Genomic DNA, 16,755 nt, shown 5'->3' on the forward strand with positions numbered 1-16,755 from the left:
TAGATTCTCAGAGTATAAATACTGTATATCACTGAACTTGAATATTTCTTGAACATTTCAATTGCTGAAAGGTTCCTGTTATTGAGTGAGATACTTTATTTCCTTAGTTAATCCTGTTTGATGTGGGACCAGAAACTCATGGACTCAAACCTTTTGGTATTTTATCTTTTTTTGTCCTCTTTCACATGGTCATCATGTACAAATCCTTTTTCCTTGCTTATTCCACCTTGAAAAGTGACCTTCCTGGAAAGCAGCCACATGTCAAGCATTGAGAACATGGCACAACACTCTCAGAACCTGTCTGTTAATGTTTCAAACCACACAATCTTTTCATGAGTTCCATCTTTATTTTTGCATCACCAGCCATCGTTAGATTCATCTGTTGAGCTGCAGAAACAGATACACAAGTTAAGGCCTTAAAAAAAAAAGACCTCATGAAAATAATAACGGTTTTGGTCGGGTGGAGCAGCCTCCATATAATTGAAGCAAGTGCTTTCAGAAAAGCAATTAACATTTAAAGCAGCAAATAGCATTAAAATTAACGAGCAATTAATTTTGAAATCCCAGCAGTGAATGCCCCAAACCCCACCTGTCTATTCTGGTTTAAGAACACTGCTTACTGGAAAGACTCAGAGCATCAGTTATTTAAAAGCCTTTTTTTTCTTTCTGAAATTAAAGGTCTTCTTTCACTGGGAATACTTGTGATGGAGAGAAAGTGAATGAGGGAAAAGAGGGGGAAAATCAAAGGTCTTTTTAAACCACAGTTCAATCTAGACTGAAGGAGCTAATTAGTATTTTAATTTAATCACATCAGAATGCATGAAAGCTGGTTCTTAATGGCTGCTCTGCACCTACAAGAGGTCATCATGATAACAGATCCATCCAAAAGTTATTTTGTTCCCCTCTTTGGTATAGCAAATGCAAGGACTTCTGGAAAGATTTCTGATCCCAAGATTAAATAATGAGCAAATTTCTGCATATTTGAATCTGCATATTTTTGGGGGAATAGATTGGCCTTTTCTTCTATCTCTCCATCACTCCTACTTAGCTCCTTCCAAGAGATTGTGAATATTTTAATTGGCTGTCTAAGATTATGGATGAATCTGAGTCTCATGCAGACTTTAATCAAATCATAAAAGAAATGTCATAGTTCCTTCTTTACTGCAGTGGAACACTGTGCACATTCTCCACTGTTGAGGATCCTGTCCCTTCAGTCTTTGATGAAAGTGAACAGATTTGGCCCTCGGGTTGGTCTGTCACAGCTGAAAGTGCACAGGGTTGTAGTGGGTCCTGGTCAATTAATGAGTTACCAGCATGAGGACCCCGGTGTGTCAGTCTGGGCTAATTGTTGTTGATGTTCTGTTATTTTAATTGCTTCAGTTATAAATTTGCCAGTAGGTGTCAGCAAAGCATGCATGAAGACAGTCACACACATAATCCAGTGAACGTCATTAAAGCAAACACCAGCACCTTTTATAAAGACACACCCACAGGCAGATGCACATCAGTCCACAGAGAACCCATCACATCACAGGTCACCATGAACAAAGCTTACGGTTAGCATCACCAATGTTGGATAGCAATTCTCCACTGATACTCACCCAGCATAAAAACAGGCAATTTCTGATACATTTACATGAAACACCAGTGCTCAGGCACATTTTCCTAATGCTCTTTTTTAGGCAATTTTCTGTAAATTATCTGTACTACATTTTTTTGTTTATTATTAGTGCAGTGAGCAAGCTTTCAATAGGGATTTTCTTATTAGTCTCTTTCTAAATGGGTGCACAAGCATGGGGAATTGTGCTCCATGTACCCAGCAAACCCCAGCCTGCCTCTGCCCATGGTTGGCTCTTTCTTAGATACCTGTTCTTTGTTTGTCCCCTCTTTGCCAGGGGTCATGCCCTGAAAAAAAGACAATTTTGATGGATTGATGAGAGAGTGCTGAAGTGTGACTGTATAGATAGTGTTTTATATTAGAAGTGAAAGCGTGCAATTTCCTTTTTGTGACTGCTAGATTTGGAAGAAATTTGAAGAGACCGAGAGCAGTTTGGTTTGGAAGCTCTTACAGGAGAAATTGTGTACAGCACTTATGGAAAGTGATATCCCAATCCACGTCTTGAGTTTGAAGTTTAAAGGTCATGAGAGGGAGCCCGTATTATATTGCTGTGCCTTTTATGACCTGAGAAAGCAGTCAGCAAGGAAGAAAGAATGGCAGGAAACAGCTGGCCTGGGCTGAGGATTGCTTCACATTAGCCCCATTCCCTGATTGACTGAAATGAGAATTGTTTGGATGTCGCACATCTGCTTGGAAGCTATTTCTTGCAAAAGGAAGATGTGTTCTTTTGGTAGACACCTTCGCCTGAGTTGACGTCTTCTGTATTTGTATGCTGCCATTTTGCATACCTGGTCAATTCTGCTCATAAAATGTGTTGCGAGCCTGCTCATGTCTAAGCTCTCTTCAGGTCGAAGTCTGGCTTAGAAGCTAGTGTAGAGTATACATCAATATTAACAGTAACGTACTTAATACTGTCCTGCATCAGTATATTAAAATAGGTTAGCCATATTAAAATCATAAGCCTTGACATCTGCAGTACGAACTGCATCAAAAAGGATAAAAAGGAGCAGACTCAAATATGGCAGTACCTTGTAGCTCAGCCTTATGCATCAGCTTGATATCGTCATTCTTCCAATAATATTTCATACTGCTGTTGAGCAAGTCTTCAGGAAATCATGGATAACTCTGCTGTGATTATGGGAAGTTCTTTTAAGCATATAAATGATCTTAGGAGCATTTAAGACAGAAACGCTAGACACTTCTTTACATAGACAGAAGGATCTGAATCACTCACCCTAGCCATGCCATGTTATTGAATCTGACTCCAGGAGATCTTTAAGAAACAGCTCGATGAGATTCTCAGGTCACTTAACTAGCAACTGAACAAGCTAGTCCTAACGGTCTGCTTTAATTTCTAATCTCTTATGATTTTATGTCCTGAAAATTCTATCGAAAGCCAAGTTCCCAGTGTTCTGTTCAAATCAGTAATTTGGTTTAGCATGGGTAGCGATTTACATGCAGCATCATGATTACGTGACAGCAAAATAAATGGACTTGAGAAGATGGGTAGCACTCACTCTGCAGGACTGTAATGTCCATACTCCTTTGATGCTCTTGAAGTGCGAGATTTCGGAGTGAAATTACCAGCGTGCGAGCCTTCAAAAAGCACAGCCAATACTATTGAATGTACGCAGATGCAATAAGCTTGAAGCTTTTCCCAGTTTATGAAAGCATCTGGCAGCCGCAGTGTGAGACGACCCAATCTGTGAGTCCACTTTTATAACTTAATCCTCATTTTCGCATTGCCAGTGCTCAATGTAATTTTCAGCTAGAAGGCTGACACCTGGGTTAGCTTTGACTTACCCTTCTAGTGGCATTTTCAGTTCATTAGATATCAGCCCACAATGACAATGTGTCACAGCTTGTGAGCTACGACACAAGATGCGGTCCCTGTGCTGTGAGTTTCACAGCCCAGTTCATTAGCCCTCATTAAAATTCTTTATGTGGCGCTTCATCTGTTTGTTTTAAATAAAATGGAGCCCCCCTAAGAGCTATGTATCTTACTTTTAGATGAAATATTATCCATAATTTGTTTAAATCCACGCAACAGAGAACTTGTAAAATATTTCACAGGCAGAACAGGAAAATCCTGGGCCCATGGAGGACTATTTGGAGCCATATAAGCTCATCTTTAGCTTCTGATATGAGGAAAATTCTCAGGAAAACCAATAATGACAGAAATAAATTCAGCTGGTGCTGCCAAGCATTCAGTTACCCAAGGGTCAGTCTTTTCCCTTCATGCCATTTCCGAGACAGGTTTTGCACTATATTTGCCATGTGATACCAGAGCTGAGTCCCGCAGTGCATTTTATGGGAAGATTGGATTAATTGTGTTAGACGACAGGCTAGGGGAAAAGCCAGGTTTACTCTGTTAAGACATTACTTTTAGAGCTCTGTCCTCCACGAATAAGATGATAGATGCAGAAAGAAGAACAGCAAAGCACAATGACTTAGTGGCAAAAGCACACTACTGGATAGAGAAGTATACCATGAAATATGATAAACACCATTGAAAGCGATGAGAAAAAGTACTGTAAAGTCCTGAGAAGAATGCCCTTCACATTTGCTGTACTACTGATATCAAAATAGACTGAGCAGGTACATTGTTTGCAGTTGAATTTTGTACTGCCGTAGTTCGGGTTTATTTAGGTAACTGCCACTTCTAGTCTCATGGTTTCTGCTTGCTTCACTCCTATGTTTGTAATCTCCCTCCTGCAGTTCGCTCACAAATGAAAAACAGGGAGTTGGCCGAACTCTCCTGAATGCAGCGGCTTTCTTCCTCTAGTGGCTCCACCCCCCGGTCTTTTCATGGTCTCACCCTCGACCAGGGCACCTTAGAAAGTTTAATATGCAGGGACAGTGTAAATGAAACATGATAAAATGATAACAATTACAAGCATAATCAATCAATTTAAAGTAAGAGGTGCAATAAAACATCTCATCTCATCTCATCTCATCAGAGGAGAGCATTCCTCTGCTGTCCTCCCCACTGATAGCTGGTGTGTGGTGAGCGTTCTGGCGCACTATGGCTGCCGTCGCATCATCCAGGTGGATGTTGCACATTGGTGGTGGTGGAGGGGAGTCCCCATTACCTGTAAAGCGCTTTGAGTGGAGTGTCCAGAAAAGCGCTATATAAGTAAGCAATTATTATTAATTATTATTATTATCTAGCCACCCACCCACCCATTTTCTGTTTAATTGAATACAATGCCCTCAGTTGAAACCCACAAGATCACAAGGAGAACATCCAAACTCCAGGCAGATAGCACTCTGTGAGGTAGCAATGCTAACTACTGCACTGCCTTGGCAGCCCAATTAATTCATATTATAATAAAACAAGCTCAATACTGTTGGGTTTTTTAAACAAATACCACAAAGGCACTGGCATTCCCATTTCAGACGTCACAATGTCGGCAGCATGTCCTCTGCAGTACTGTATCTCACGGTGCTCAACACACATCAGAAACGCAGTTTGCCTGCTGATTGATGTACTGTAATATTGCAAAATACTGTACATGCAGCAGGTTGGCTGTTGAGGGACCATGCTATCACTGCTGTCTGTTTTCCTGAAAGGAAATCTCACAAAAATATGTGCACTCTCTGGCAATTGTATTCCCCGGTCATGTGTCTGTTTACAGTATATATGACCAAGGCTCAGCTTCACATTTATTTGTTTTCTTTTGTTTATTATAGTTATCTTTTGTTTGGCCTTTTCCAGGACGATGGAAAGATTCTTCTCCCTGTTTCAGGTCTCTCCCTTTTGTGCTTCAGTCTCAGGCTGAGGCAGGATGTGTGGAGAGTGGAGAATTGCTGGTCATTTGTCCTTCCACAGGTTGGTAACTTTGCATCCTACAGTACCACCACCTGCAGTAGGTGCTTGGCTCATTTCCCTGGGAAGGTTCTTGGCCTGGCTGGAACGTCTCTGCTATACAAGCACATGAAGTTAATAGGAACATAAGACAGGCCACTCTACTAAGACAGCCCATCTAGCCTATCTAGTACAGTAGTTCATAGCTGATTGATCAGGGGCTCTTATCCACTGTTTCTTGAAAGACATGGCTGAGTAGTGTGTTCCAATATTCTATAACTCTTGATTACATTGATTGATTAACCAGATGAATAGATTGACAAATGAAGGAGGTGTGTATATTTAATCGTTGAAATTCAACTCCAATGGCATAATTTCTGATAGAAAGAACACTACTGATATCTTTCTGCACGTATTCCCAAGAGGTCCCATTGGCAATGCAAAATCCACCCATTGACTGCTTTACGTGTATCTGGGTTGCTTTTGACAGTAATGGGACTTCACTGCTACAAACAAGATCCCAGTGCTGCACTGGAGCAGGAACAATTCATCTAGTACAGTACAAGAGTTTGGATTGCTTTAAAAGATATTAATCTTTAAGAGTTGTGTTTGTGAACTTCGAAACAGATGCAATTAGTAAAGAGTGCTGTGACTAATTCAGAAAGTTAATTAACTTGGCAAAGACAAATTATACCGTGAGCTACATAATACAACAACAGCATAATTGTTGAGTTTCAGTGTTGAAAGGAAACGTGTTACATGGGGTGCTGTTGAAAATGGTATTTGCTGAAAGCTTTTTTTTCTGTTAGGAGTTGAATCAAAAAATTGGACAAGAACTGTCAGGCTCCTCATCCCGATAGGGTGACACTACCCTGGATTTGTCTTAAGCCTACTAGCTGCAACGTCAAAACCTTATTAACTCCTTTAAGACATAGAGACACACTGTCAAGACATAACATTCTGTATTATGTACATACAGTAGATACAATACATACAGTAAAAAATGTTAATAGCTTAAAAACAGCAAACATTGATCTCATGTAAGACTCATCCTTGGTACTCTTGAGTACAGAGACAAGCTCTTGACCAAAAACCACAGGAAGCTCAGCAGACCAATCATGGCTCAGAGCTCTCGCCCTCAATGCAACCCTTGCAATACTGAGTGCTGAAATTTCTGACCACTTCTACAGTTGGATGGAGACTATCAGCACCAATGGAGTACTAAACACAGATTGTGATAGCAGGCACTGTGTGTTGGACAGTCCTCTTCCAAATGGACAAAGCAGTCCCTGACAATTACTGCCCTGATTGTGAGATCCGTCATGATTAGCAGAACTCCAGAGGTCAGCACTAGAACTCTTTGCTTTGCGTTCTAAAAGCACAGCAGGAAAAAAGCTTCTGGATGATTACAGATGAGTCTCAGAGGATGTGTATGTAATGTCCTTGTCCTTTTTCTTCTTGGCAAGTGGTTGAAGTCAGAGTGGATAACAGATGGCAATAAAAGTAAGACTGTTAACTGATTGCAAATGAAAAAGCAAGCAACTGCTTAGTGATTATTGTTCCAAGAATTACAAAAAACAGCAGGAAATAGAAATGTAAAGATATGGAGCTATAATAAAATGTTTGTACTGTGTTTCTTTTTTTCTTTTGATGTTGTTTATTATGATTTTTTCCTGAGGTTGTTGAAGGGTGATATGCTGACATGTAACATTCCAATTTTCATATTGAAAGAAAAAACAAAGGAAGCAGATGCATTGTACTGTACATCAGTTCTGAATGACAGCTGCCATTAAACTGGTCCATTACAAACTGGATCAGTGCAGAGCGCTATAAAAGCTACTGTATACACTAATAAACTAAAATGGTCAAATGAGTCTCCATGTACATTTATATACTGTTGTTATCATATCTTTTCCTCTCTCTGTTTGGATGCAGTCTTAGTTTCAAAATTAAACTTAAAACAGGTATCACTCCTTTGCATCTTTTCAGAACACTTTGCATATGAAATGACCCGTCTAAATGTACAGATCTAAGATCTAATGGCTTTGTAAACTCCACTGTGAGTCTCTGTATCTCACGATCCATAGAGAATTTCTTTCCTACTGATAGCCAGACTGTGGGAAATGGGATTGCGGTTTGAATATCAGTATGACATGAGTGTTCATCAATAAAACATGCTATGTATTACAAAAGTAATATATAAATGAGATAGGTAAACAACTCCATTTGCGTGTCTCTCATCTGAAGAGAACTCTAGATTGCTTTTTCAATACCCCTGCAGGGAGATGTAAGGGCAGATTGTTTGCTCCTTCAGAGAGTTTAAATGCATCTGCATCTCACAGCTTGGCTTTGTGCATCATATTGATATTTATTCCATGGTTGTGGGTGTTAACTGAGGAAAACCAAAACAATTCCACTTGTTTAGTAGGTGGGTGCTCATTTTAACTTGTGAGGTTTCTGTCATTTGCAAAGGATCATCCAAGTGTCTGTATCTTCTTGTTTGAGTGAAACCCAAGCAGGCAGCTACAGTAAGTTATGTAATCCTTGGAGTGAAACCTATTATATTTAAGAGCAGCTTCTTTCTGCCAGGTAATGCCTTTGTTGCCGAGAAAGCGAAAGAGTGAAACTGATATTCAAGCATGCTGGGAGAAAAGGGGAAAAATTATACTTTGTATAGTTTGGTTTGTGTTACAGCAAATTTTACAAAAATATATATAAATGAGAACCTGTACAAATGTGATGTGGTATCTCCAAGTTTATCTTTCAATATAAGTAAATTGCCTGTAGTTGTCAGGAGTCAGGACATCAGTTTCAACAACATAGCTGAGTAGCTTGTTTCAGGCGCCCACAACCCTTTGTGTAAACAAAGTGCTTAGTGTCCTCAGTTTCCAATGCACTTCTGCATCTTTCTCTCCTTGTGTCCTCCGGCTTGTGTTTCACTGTTTCATTGTTGAAGAGCTTGAACGCCTTCACATGGACTGTAAGGATTTTAAAACTTGAGTCAGGTCCCTTCACAATCTTCTAATCTTTAAAACTGAAGATTTTGAGAGCCAGTGCATCAGGCCTGGATACTGTGCTTTGGACTGAATCCAGAATTTCAGATTTGCTTCAGGAGTTTGGCCTGAGCCTGAAGTGCCTTGGGCAGGATAGGAATGGTCTTCATGGAGCCCGGAGGTGAAAGAATGTGGAAGTACTAAATTAGTACATCTGGAAGGCTTAGACTATCTCTGAACCTGTGCACTGAGTAGGATGGAAGATACTAAATTCTAATGTGCCTTTTCTGAGAACACTAATTTCTCATGATAAAGCCAAAGCCTTTGTCATTAAAGTTAGAAGAGTCAGGCATGGAAGGTTAATTGATGCTACTTTGGTCATGTTCAACTTTTCTGCAGTTTCTCTCTCTGTACTTTATTTATTAGTTGCCAGTCTCCATACAAACATGTGCATCTTTCTTTTCAACAATCTGCACGTAATCCAGGTGTGTACCTTACCTCCCCTGATGTGCTATTGCCCAGCTGCTCTGACCAAATCTCGTAAGCAAAAGCAGGGATCATCTACTGCAGCAGGGCACACTTCTGATTCACAGGGAAAATTCAGAGTGAGTTATATACACAGATTCTATAATGTGTAATTAAATATGTATTAAGAGCAATTGTAAATCTTAAGCATATTTTATAATATTAGACAGATCATTTGTTTTGGTATGTAAAAGATGTTGCTCTTTACTTTCACTGTGGGTGAATTGCCCACAGTGATAAGCAAATTGAATCAGAGTGAACAACTTTTTACTGTTGTTGCTCTCCACCTCCCCCTGTGTTTCTACAGTCAATAGCAGAGAGGTATTTTAGACATATGAATTTTTCTTTCCAACAAAAAATAGACAAAGCACAAGACCCTTTCCAAAGTTGTCTAAAGAATCATATTTATCAAATATTTGAGGGTGTTTTAGGGAGTGGTAGTTAATTAAACGACACCTGAAATTAGCACAATGAAGAATAAAAAAGAAAAGGAAGAAAGTGACACCTATTTTCCTCCTCCTTTACTTCCAGGGAATGACTGTCCTGCCTAGGGAATGTCTTGTCAGAGACAGAGAGTAGGGAATGGTACTGTGACAGAGTGCTTGTTATTTTTTCTTTCTGAATGTGAAATACTCCAATACTTCCCTCTACCCTTCTGGTATGTTTGAGAGAGTGTATGTGATATGAATGAAGTGTGAATGATACTTACCCTTTTTGTTGTTCCCCTAAAATCACTGCAGTGTTCCCCGTTGGAGTATTGTGTTGTGTTGGACAACATGCCCACCAGTCACCTTTCTGTTTGTAGTTCCCCACACTGCCACATCAGCAGTACTAGCAGTGCTGATCTTAAAGGGAAAGGTTACAAGCAGGCCATCTGTAAATAACTAATGTATGATTATTTGTTTGGTTTAAAGGTATAAAAGCTGTTGCATGACTTTGTTAAACGTGACAGCTTACTCTGGATTTGTATTAAGTACTTTGTTTAAAAATTGTCCACCAGATATGAGCAAGTCCCTTTAAGAGAGAAGGGCCCTGGGATAGGAGGGGCTATAAAAGGGACTGGGAGAGCTCAGTATGGAGGAGGGTGCCTTGGAGGAAAGGTGCGGAGAGTACTCCTGTGAGGGTTTTTTTTTTGTTATCCCTATTTTTTTGGCAATAAATCCAGCTTTGTTTGCATTTGAAGACTGCTTGTGGGAGTTTCTTTTCTTTTGAGCCAAGCCTGGTCACTTGGCCGGTGACAGGTATCAATAGCAGAAAGGGTGGGTTCTCAGTACATAGCTTATGGGAGATACAGATGTAACAGTTAAATGCAGACTTGTTAAATGTGATTTGACTTTCAGCAGCATGCCTTGAGGGACCACAGCCTGGCCTTGTGGACAGGGAAATCAGACACTTACTATAAAACAGTCCAAAGGGTTGCTGTATTGGTGGTGCTCAATGACACTGGTGGAGATGTGCTAGAGCAAGGGGCACTGGGAAAGATAAATTGAAGTCCCACATTCAAACCTCAGTGAGCCACTGATTGATGGGAACTTGAGTCGTACTTTCTCTCAATCTTTCGTTGTGGGCTCCACTTAAGGACTATTTCAGCTTCGAAGCTTGGTAGGCTGACCTGGCAGTTACTGTCAGCAAGACTTAAAGAAATTTGAGAGTTTCTCCTCTAACACCATCCTCCGCAGATTGGAGTTAATAAGCACTGGTAAATCAGTTGGTGGTGTACAGCTAGTCACTCCACATGTACATACTGCATTCTGACATTATTTAAAGCTTTTATAGTGGCAACGGCAGAAACGGAAGAGAGGCATTTGAAGATTAATAGGTTCTTGCTGTCAATTGAAAGTTTGAAATTCAATGCCTCAGGTTTTTATCTACGGGAAAGGAAAAAATAACTATAATTACATTAGAGGATACATTAAAAATTATTCTTGTCAGTCTTAATAAAGCCTCTTGAGGAATGATATGGCCTTATTCAAGTCTGTCACGAATGCCTGAAGGTGAAAATATAGGTTTTAAAAAATAAAGATATGTATATCTACAGTATATAGTGGAGAAAGAAATGGCCATTAAGAGACGATGAATTGTTAAAACAAAAGCCTGAGTGTCTGTTTCACAAAGGAGACCACCAAATTTGTGTATAACATTCAAATTCTCCCAAAATACTGATAAACACCTCTCAATGGACACCAACCGGAGAAACAAAACTAAGTAGAAACTAAGAAAATTGCATTTAAAAATGTGGTACGTCTTTATACAAAGGCTTCTAGGAATATGGAAGATGCTACTATACACGGCCATGTTGTTGAAACTGATAACTGGACTCGTTTCAAGCAATGACTTGATGTGAGTCAATTAACTATTGGGAGCCAAATTCACTAGATGGTTATATGTCTGCACTGTATACAGTATATTCACCAACCAAGTGAGGACATAAAAGGCTGGGATATGTTCACACATTGAGTTAACCAAAAGGTTAACCTTTGTGCAGGATTATGCATGTGTTGCTAACTGCAGTACCATTTAGAAAAGATGTACTCAGAAAAGCCAGTTTTACCCATTTTTGCCTGAAGTTCACAGAATGATTCCTTAAAAAACAAATTTCCCATCTAAACCTAGCTATTCTCTGGAACAAAAAAGCAGTTTCTATGTTTTTTCTAATCTTTTTATTTTAAGAAGTATTTTTTTTCCTGTGAAATACAGCCTGTTTCCTTTGAAAAGCAAATGGGATATTGCACAGTTAGATTATAAATAATTTAGCAAGAAATCACATAAGCGCTGCATTTGTGTTGACAGTTTCTAGTTCTCTTGGCTTTTAACTGTCTTCACACACAGTGTGGGATCCTTATTTAAACTCTATTCTTACTTCTTTCATCCTTTCATGTAGCTAGCACTGCTTGTATTTCTTTAAAGAGATAGTTACTTTCTTTAACTGGTAGCACAAAGCTACTTGTCTTGATTTTGCTTGACATCCTCAGCCCTAGACCATTCCACCTATTTCCCAACACAGTCATACCTGAGAAATCTCTGGAATGACCTTCAGTTAACAGGAACTAGCAATAATAACAAGACCACTGCTGACTTGGACGAGAGTAGTGGTCATATAATTAACTCTCTTATTGTACCTGGCAAGCTCAGTATTACAATAGGAAACCTACCTCCAGTCGTTTCCATGGCATGGGTTTGAATCCCACTGCTGCCACTGAAGAGATTTCTTTTTGCCAACTGCCATGTCACCCTGCAACTCACAACTGGCAGCCCACTGAAGCTCAGAAGGTATGAGCCTGGACAGTACCTGGAAGGGAGACTCCTGGGAGAACTAAGGTTGCTGCTGGAAGAGGTGTTAGTGGGGCCAACAGGGGACGCTCACCCTGCAGTCTGTGTGAGTCCTAATGCCCCAGAATAGTGAGGGGGACACTATATTGTAAAAAGGTGCCGTCCTTCAGATGAAACATAAAACCGAGGTCCTGATTCCCTGTGGTCATTAAAAATAACAATAGAGTTACCCTTGTTTCCTGGCCAAATTTCCCATTGGCCCTTACCAATCATGTGCTCCTACTAATCCTCCATTTCTGAATTGGCCTTATCAGTCTGTTCTCCTCCTCACCGATAGCTGGTGTGTGGTGAGCTTTTTGGTACACTATGGCTGCCGTCGCATCACCCAAGTGGAGCTGCACATTGGTGGAGGTGGAGGGGAGTCCCCATTACCTGTAAAGCGCTTTGAATGGAATGTCCAGAAAAGAGCTATATAAGTGTAAGGAATTATTTTTATGACCTTTTCTCTCCGCCAGACTTCCCTTCTCTCCTGGACCTTATAGTCTTACCCTTACTGCCACCAGTAACTATAGATTTGAAACGGTCACCAGCATGACCACAGGCTGACAGAATCCATTCATTCCAGTCCTCAAGCCAATTCAAAGGTGCCTTTCATATACTTGATTAAATTCAGATGGGTCAAAATTTCTTAATTCTTTTTTAAACAGATGGAAAAACAAAGAGCCTAAAGAAATGGAAGGCCATTTCTTAAAGGAGGCCAGGGCATTGCCTTCAACAACATGGCTGGTTGGCTTGTTCAAGACTCTCATGACCCTTTGTGTATAAGAGTGTCTTCTGGGCTTGGTTTTAAAAGCACTTCTCCTTAGTTGTTGAGAGCTACAGAGAAATTCACATAAGCACAGCAGCCCTTCACAAACCCATACAAAGAGGTAAATGAGATCCTATTTGTGAATATTCAGTCTTTTTACAGGGTTCCTTGAGAAAGACTTCAAGCCCTGGATCACTTCAGAATGATGAACCCATATTGGAAAACTAATTTAAATCCTCCTCCCCTAAAATCATGTTAGAAACATAAGAAAAAGCAATCCATCCATCCATTTTCAATCCACTTATCCCAGTGGGGGAAAATGGGATATATTTATAATTTATATATACAGTATACTAAAGTATGATGAGACTTTCTCCACTTCAGATGCAGCCAGAAAAGCTTCACACTTGATTTCTTACAGAGGAGAGGCATGCCATTATAGAAAAAAGGTACTATTCTAGTAACTCTTAATTTCTTTGAAGTCTTTGTAGAAATGTACATTATGTTTAGAACTAAGGTGATACATTTTACATTAAAACAAATGAAAATTTACTCCTGAGCAAAAGGGACTTCCATTCATTTTGTTGGCTTGGCTGGCAGTAAATTACTGTCGTAAGTTTTCTGACAATAACTTCCTTTTATTTTTGTCTGTGTCTCTTTCTCAGTTGTTTCACAGTCAAACCTGAAGCGATACACTGAATTGACTTCATCAGCACCTTCCAGGATTTCAAATGCTCGTATCAGCTGCCCGTGCAATCTCTATTTCAAACTCCATTTATAACTTCTTTATAATATCTCTGTGTTCAGCAGAGATTTGGCACCTAGAGCAAACTGGTTACTCTTTTTCCAGCACTCCCCAGTGTACTGGTGCCCAGTTTAAAAAATGTAACCAAACTGGTAAATTCTTTGTGTTATGTATTTACTTATAAATTTGACATGGAAATGAAAAGGATTTTCCTAGAAATCAGTGTGTCTTGTTGTAGCTTTAAATATCTCATAACCAAACAAAATTATTTGGCATGGACAGCCTTTTCCAGCCTGAAAGTATTATTTTGAACTTTCCATGACTTCCCTTCTCATGTGCTTTTAGTCTGTTTCATCTGCTATGAATTAAACATGACCTAAGAGACAACCAACGGAAGAGTCTCTTCTGAGGTGCTTTCAGGCATTTCCCCAGGAACAGCCATTTATTCATTGTTTTTTTTCTCCTAATGAAAAACTTTGACAAAATGCATGATAGGCTGTCTCTTAAATCATATTATCATCCCCAAATCCAGCCTCCTAGAATCTCACTGCTGCACGTTACTGCCAAAAACACGGTTCACAGTGTGTAAAACAATCCGTGCTGCAGTGCTAAAGTTTCTAGCAAAGCACTACAGTCACTTATTAGTCCGTGTTGTGCCGTGTCTTTTTCTTAACCCTTGAGTTAATCCAGAATGGATGAAGAAAGGCAACTAATTACGTTTACAAAGTTCCAATCCGTTCAATGGGCAGAACCAGAAGTGCAGTGGAAGACTGGAGCTGTCACTGTAACTCTTCACTGACCACTGTTGTCATGCAGGCAAACCACTGGATCAGGTTGACATAGGGTTGGGTTGGGGCAACACAGCCAATACAGGACAACACATAAGACTCGATGACTGGGTATGGAGCACAGTCATCAATGGTCTAAAATATTTTATTGAAATAATTGAAACTCAGTTCAAACACTTTGTATTAGTGTACATGTGCATAGATTCACCCAGCGATACCTCTCAGCATGATTCCGCTTACCTGAAGGACACTCTGACCATGTAGACAGAATATCGGCTTGGCCTGCATGACAACAGTGGTCAGTGAAGAGGTCACCACAAGGGCGGCGATGAAAAAATGCAGTGCAGCAAAGAAGGAGAGGAGAAAGAGCTTTCAGCCCAGGTTTTCCTATGTAGATGGAGCTTAGGTTTGGTTACTGGTTTGGGATCCACTCTCACCTCCAAGATCTGACATTTCGTAATCAAAGGATTACGGATATGAACTGGTGTATAAATATTCGGCATGGTACTGTACCTGAGTGGCATCTTGCTGCAGGACAGGAGGCTGTGTAAGCTGTCAGGCTGTGACGGTTTTTGTGCCCACTGAAGGATGCCTGGATGCCAAACAGACTGTATGAGTATAGTTCATTCTGGCGTCACTGTTTAAATATTGTACACCCAGGAGCTTCAGTGCCAGTGTCACAGGAGGCTCGGGAACTGTAATTAATCTTTTTTCCCCTCAGCAGCTGTCTTTTGGCTGGATGCATTGTTTGCTAATTCCACTTTTCATTAAATCTGTATGGCAAGCAGAATAATATTATTATAATGTCAAGAATGCATAAATGTGTCACAGCCTTGAAAGCCCTCCTGGTCTGCCAAAGCATGAGGTGGCGCAATCCTTAATTAAAGTTAACTCAAAAGCGTGACAACATGGCACTGGTAATCTTGTTTAAGGATTCACAGCACAGTAAAGGACAAAACGCAGAAACGCAGAGACAAACAATGCATTTTTTTCCAATTTGCTGGGATTAATTTTTGCCTGAATTCACAGATATATTACCCACAATGTGGGAAAAGTTTCTTCATCGCTTCACTTAAATTTGCTTCTTGATATTTCCAAAAGGCTTTTGTGTTATGCCAAGGGCTAAACCTGCTTACATTATAACTTCAAGTCAAGAAGTCAAGGGTGTGGTGCTGCTAACAGTTTGAGTGTTGTAGACTCCATCTCTATTTAAATGAGCACCTCCCTGCCCAAACAGTGCAGCTGTCTGATTTGAGAAGATGTTTTATCCCAGTCTGCAGAAGACCTGCATTGTGAACATCTCTGTGACACCAGATCTGCTTTGTGTTTGGACAGGATATTTTCAACAAAGGACATTTTTCTACACATAAGGGAAAAATCAGCCCCTGTGTTGCCAGTGACATTAATGTTTAAGTGGTGAGGGAGTCTGGAACAAGCTATCCAGCCATGTTGTTGAAGATCTTCATCAAGGTGATGCTCTTGCTTTTTTTAAGAAAACGTTGGATCAACTCACTACTAAGTTACAACCAGGCTAGATGGCCTAAATGGCCACCTCATGTTGGAAATTTTCTTATTCTCTCATGCTTAAGGGAAATAATTGCACAAATTTCCGTGTTTCAAGTGGTCTCGGGTATTTTTTTTGTCCAAGCATCAAAATATTAGGAAGTTGGGATATTCACCACTGGAATGTGAAACACTTCACTGAGCTAAACAACAGTCCAGGGCAAACTATTACAAGTTTGCTGCTGGCACAAGTGTTATTCAACCTGCAGCCACACTGTAGTGTTACTCTTGGTCAAATCTGCATTTTACACACATACTTAAAGTCTATAGACTATAAAAAATTATCTATTGTGCAGATATCATATTCAAACACCTTCTAAAATTATAGATAAGCGCATTAAAATCATTTTTAGAACATCTTAGATATGAAAAGTTAACCGAATTGATTTCACCTACTGTATGTGCAAGATGGAATCATAACCTTTAAATTCAACAGCTTTGGGCGTTATTACTCATCGTAATACTGTGATAAAATGCGGCATACTGAGAAGGAAATGTATACTTCGAAATATGCATATTCTGTTGTATCAGATGTTTTCTAAAGCTGTATAATAACGGGGCAGCGTGGTGGCTCAGTGATTGGGGCCCTGGGTTCAATTCTGAACCTGCGCTGATCTCTGTGTGGAGTTCCTGTATT

General features: G+C 39.9%; 1 long non-coding RNA gene across 1 annotated transcript; it reads right to left on the reverse strand.

The window, feature by feature from the left end:
- Positions 1–4,826: 4,826 nt before the first annotated feature.
- Positions 4,827–15,149, reverse strand: LOC148649902 (uncharacterized). The gene is made up of 3 exons (XR_015926233.1): positions 15,069–15,149; positions 12,097–12,233; positions 4,827–5,543 (listed from the first exon to the last, which is right to left on the reverse strand). It is a non-coding gene; the product is annotated as an uncharacterized LOC148649902 (long non-coding RNA).
- Positions 15,150–16,755: the final 1,606 nt, after the last annotated feature.

Source organism: Lepisosteus platostomus, chromosome 13, assembly GCF_059453375.1.
Source record: "Lepisosteus platostomus isolate fLepPlt1 chromosome 13, fLepPlt1.hap1, whole genome shotgun sequence".
Taxonomy (NCBI): Eukaryota; Metazoa; Chordata; class Actinopteri; order Semionotiformes; family Lepisosteidae; genus Lepisosteus; species Lepisosteus platostomus.